Source organism: Rutidosis leptorrhynchoides, chromosome 3, assembly GCF_046630445.1.
Source record: "Rutidosis leptorrhynchoides isolate AG116_Rl617_1_P2 chromosome 3, CSIRO_AGI_Rlap_v1, whole genome shotgun sequence".
NCBI lineage: Eukaryota > Viridiplantae > Streptophyta > Magnoliopsida > Asterales > Asteraceae > Rutidosis > Rutidosis leptorrhynchoides.
Window position 1 is genome coordinate 130,847,668 of NC_092335.1, and position 5,527 is coordinate 130,853,194.

At 31.1% G+C, this 5,527-nt stretch overlaps 1 non-coding gene across 1 annotated transcript; it reads right to left on the minus strand.

Moving 5' to 3' along the window:
* Positions 1–4,231: 4,231 nt before the first annotated feature.
* On the minus strand, positions 4,232–4,338 carry LOC139903375 (small nucleolar RNA R71). The gene has a single exon (XR_011778199.1). It is a non-coding gene; the product is annotated as a small nucleolar RNA R71 (small nucleolar RNA).
* Between the last annotated feature and the right edge of the window lie 1,189 nt (positions 4,339–5,527).

Here is a 5,527-nt window from a genome sequence, read left to right on the forward strand (position 1 = left end):
CATCCGACACGTTAATAAGACCATAATCATCTGCATGTCACGGGACATTGCCTTAACAGTTTCTTGTTCATCGCTTTCCTTTACAACCGGACGGTAGTTTACCGAAAGGTAATATACGGAACAAGTAAACTGGATGTGTGCTTTCCGATACCGGGATAGCAGTGGATTACACGAACCTAAAAGTTTTAGCCAAAATATTGATCCACAAATATATTTTGCAACACCGATGATGGATCAAATCAGAAAACTTATCTAGGGTAAAAGCTAGAATGAATTTTCAAAAGATCAAATGTTTCATAAAGATCCAATTTCCTTAATGGATCTAAATTTTTATAGTCATGTGGGACTGTAAACCATATCGTTACTACCATTGTTTATACCGCCATATCAAAATCACTGATGTACAAAGTGTGAAGAATAAAGAAGTGATTCTAGTATTTCAAGACTATATTGCTTGAGGACAAGCAACGCTCAAGTGTGGGGATATTGATAAGGCTAAAAAGGAACATATATTTCATAGCATTATCCCCCAAGAAAGACAAGATTTTAGTTGCAATTGTTCCATTTTCAAGTGATATTCGTTTATATTAAATAAGTGCGAAGACAAAAGGCAGATTCGACAAATTGAAGACAAAAAGGTCCAAAAAGCTCAAAAGTACAAGATACAATTAAAAAGGTTCAAATTATTGATGAAGAACGTCTAAAAATGACAAGAGTACAAGTTACAAAACGCAAAGTACACGATATAAAATAGTACGCAAGGACGTTCAAAAATCCGGAACCGGGACATGAGTCAACTCTCAACGCTCGACGCAACGGTGTAAAAATTACGAGTCAACTATGCACAAGAATAAAATATAATATTTAAATAATTCATAATAAGAATAATATTAAATAATAAAAAGTTGTTAATTTAGCATAGTTCAGGGGTCGTAAATGAAAATTCAATTTCATATTTTGCCTATAAAAGGCGATGATTATCGATCAATTTAAAAGCATCCCTTTTTCTATCCTAAAAATCTATTATCAATATCAATATCTAAAAATCTCTATCATAATGTTAATGTAATAAGATATAACAATAATCTTAATTTTAATTTTAAATTATGATAATAATAAGATTTATGATAGAGATCGTTTGAGTGTGTAAGTCGAAATTCTGTCCGTGTAACGCTACGCTATTTTTAATCATTGTAAGTTATGTTCAACCTTTTTATATTAATGTCTCGTAGCTAAGTTATTATTATGCTTATTTAAAACGAAGTAATCATGATGTTGGGCTAATTACTAAAATTGGGTAATTGGGCTTTGTACCATAATTAAGGTTTGGGCAAAAGACCGACACTTGTGGAAATTGGACTATTGACTATTAATAGATGGGGGGTATTGTCTAATTGAGTGACAACTCATTGGAGTCTGTCGAACCTATCTTCAAATTAATTATCCTAATAATTAATAATGATTATGGTTGTCCTATTTAGTGACGTTCATATGGAATCTATTATAATCATTTAATTAATTATTCGGGTTGGGTAATTGATTATTCAAACTGATCAAGTGGGTAAATTAATATTCATATCTAATCAAAACAGGGGTAGATTACATATAGTGATAACTGGTGTAATTGTTGACAGAAGTGATAACTGCGTCACAGTTTAAATCCTTAATTAGTTGGAATATTTGACTTCGGGTATAAGGGTAATTTGACGAGGACACTCGCACTTTATATTTATGACCGATGGACTATTATGGATAAAAACCAGATAGGTATCAAATAAACCATGACAAAGGACAATTAACCCGAGTAACAATTAATTAAAATCAAAACGTCAAACATCATGATTACGGAAGTTTAAATAAGCATAATCCTTTTATTTCATATTCTATCGCAATTTTATTTATTGTTATTTTATTTATCGTCATTTATTTATTTTACGCACTTTAATTATTGTCATTTATCTTTACGCTTAAAAATATAAAATCGACAAACCGGTCATTAAACGGTAAAAACCCCCCTTTTATAATAATATTACTACTTATATATATATATATATATATATATATATATATATATATATATATATATATATATATATATATTTATATAAATATAGTTTTATAAAAATATAGTACGTAATCACTAGCTCCCTGTGGAACGAACCGGACTTACTAAAAACTACACTACTCTACGATTAGGTACACTGCCTATAGTGTTGTAGCAAGGTTTAGGTATATCCCATCCGTAAATTAATTAAAACTTGTGTAATATTTCGTTGCATTTCATATTAAAAATAATAGTATTTTCGTACACCACGTGCAACACATCAAGTTTTTGGCGCCGCTGCCGGGGAGCGCTAAAACGCTATATTTTTAATTTATATCTGTAAAAATATAGTTATAAAAAAAAGTAATTTCAGGGACACTTTTTGTGTTTTCACGGGGTATTTAAGTTTTTTTTTTAGTTTTTGATTGATTAAAGATATATTAATTTAAATATAATAATTTAATAAATATAATAATATAATAATATTGAAATAAAATATAATAATATAATAATATTTTAGAATCAAATTTGATACGTAAAAGTTTTAAAAAGTCGTATTTATTAAATATTTCAGGGGTATATTATGTAACTTATAATTAATAATTTCTACAATGTCGCTTTAATGTGAATAGTAAATTAATTAATTTCTTTTCATTTACTATTCATGAATAGTAAATGAGTTAAAAAAAAAAGTTTTGAAAAAAAATAATAATAATAATAAAATTATTAATTCCTTTTAAAAAAAATTGTGTAAAAAAATCATTTTTTTAAAGAAAAAAATTCGTTTTAAAAAAAAAAATTGTAAAAAAAATCGTTTTTTTTTTAAAATTTAAAAAAAAAGTTTTAAAAAAAAATATATAAAAAAATTTTTTTTTTAAAAAAAAAAAATTTTAAAATCCTTAAAAAACGAAATATAAAAATAAATTAAAAAAAAAAGTTTTTTTTTTTTATTACCTTTAGATTTTTAGACTCTAGTTACAATTTTTAGTATTAAGTTTAGTTTTGCCATAGTTATTTTTATTTCTAGAATTTTTAGGTTTGCCGTAAAATCCCTTAAGTGCTTATTCCTTAGACTAAGATTTTTGTGCTTTAGAATTTTGCGACGCCATTTTTCGCGCTACTTTCTTATTTTTATTTTTCGACGCCTATTTTCGACCTTTTATTTTTCGACCTTTTTCGACGCGTTTTTTTTTTCTTTCTTATTTCTCGCTATTCTAGTTTTAGGATAAGATTTTTATTCTACTTCTTATCTAAATTTCTTAAAATTACAAAAATTTATTTTAAGTGGTTAAATTGATAGACATCAAAATTTTCTGGTTCGTAGTAATAGTTGGATTTGTACGTGGACCGGGTTATTGGAGCCAAACAGTACTCAATTATATTGAGACCAAACGAATCCTGCCCCTCTGCGGCATCTTTTGGCTATTCGAAACGTGGGCAAAATCAGAAAAGTCTATTAATTGGACAACTTATATAAGTTTTTCTTATTTTTATAACTAATAGGATATTCTGTGAATGCACCGAGCAAAACGTTCACCACCTTTCATACGTTCACCACCTGTAACTCGATCAAGACATCTAGCAAATATTGTCGCCGTTGATTTTTCTTTAGAATCGTCATCTAGTCGAACAAGAACTCCAACTCAAATTTCCGATAATCCATCTTTTGAACCCGACTTCACAATTAAGAACCCGGAGCATATTCAAGGACAATTCCAAGATCTTGAACCACTAATTATTCCTCCTGAGCCACAAACCATTAAATCAGAATCCTCTAGTGATTCGTATTCAACAAATTCAATTATGGAAGTAACGGAACCTCTAAGTATGGAAGATCGAATGAGAGCCACACGCACGGGCCAAGGTCACGCCATTATTAAGCCAGAAGTTAATGCGCCAGATTATGAAATCAAAGGACAAATTCTACACATGGTAACTAACCAATGCCAATTCATTGGTGCACCGAATGAAGATCCTAACGAACACCTTCGTACATTTAAAAGAATTTGTACACTATTCAAAATCCGAGAAGTGGAAGATGAGCAGATCTATCTCATGTTGTTTCCCTGGACTTTAAAGGGAGAAGCCAAAGATTGGTTAGAATCGTTACCTGAAGGGGCGATTGACACATGGGATGTTTTAGTTGAGAAATTTCTTAAAAGATTCTTTCCGGCATCTAAAGCCGTGAGACTTCAAGGAGAAATTGTTACGTTCACACAAAAGTCAAATGAAACTCTATATGAGGCGTGGAAAAGATTTGGAAAGTTGTTGAGAGGATGTCCTCAACACGGTTTAGACACTTATCAAATAGTACAAATATTCTACCAAGGTGTCAACGTTGCTACACGAAAAGACATCGACATAACAGCTGGTGGTTCCATTATGAAGAAAACCGCAACTGAAGCTTACAAAATTATTGATAACACAGCCTCCCACTCTCATGAGTGGCACCAAGAGAAAGATATATATCGTTCATCTATAGCGGCTAGATCCGATTCTAGCCATAACTTTGATTCCGTTTCCGCAAAAATAGATGCTTTCGAGAGACGAATGGAAAAGATGAATAAAGATATTCACGCAATACGAATCAGTTGTGAGCAATGCGGTGGACCACACTTAATGAAAGACTGTCACATTGAACAAACGATGGAACAACGTGAGAATGTTGTCTACATGAACCAAAGGCTGGAAAATAGTTATCATTAAGAAGTTTGCCTAAGAATGATTCAAGTATAATGCACAAGTAGTCAAGTAAGTGCTATCTATAGCAAATGTATGTCAGAATGCAATGGCTAACTATCCGATTGTAGTCTAGATTCACTAATGCATCCTAACGACTCTGTCAGACACACTAATGCATATTCTAGTTCCTTACAACCAACGCTCTGATACCATCTGTAACGACCCGACAAAATCGTCATTTGATGGTGCCATTAACTTAGGTCCCATTACGTGGTCATAGTCCCTATATGAGACTCGTTTGACCAAAATTATGTCGCATTCATTTGAAACGTACAAGACTTGCAAAGTTTAGTTTACCAAACGGTTCGACAACAAGTTTAAGTTTACAAAAGTAGTAATGTATAAATGAAATAACTTGCTACATAATTAGTTTAAAATCACGGTTGCTATAAATAGCGTAAGTATGTAAACATTTGTTTGAATCCAAAGGTGTTATCACTAGCGTATGCATGTATGCTTGACTCCAAACAAGTAATCAAAGTGTATGCATGTATGCTTGACCCCAAGAAAGTATGAGTGTATGCGGAAGCATGTATCAAATAGCCATTCATGAACCTGAGAAACATATAGAAAACTATCAACGAAAAACGTTGGTGAAATCATAGGTGTTTGTAAACGTTGTTTTTGAACCACAAGATTTTGTATTTCCATAACGTTGATTATCTGAATCGTTTGCATTCCAAAAGTATGATCGCGAGCACCCAATTATCAAGACTTAACTGTTTTGTACCCTGTTACGTA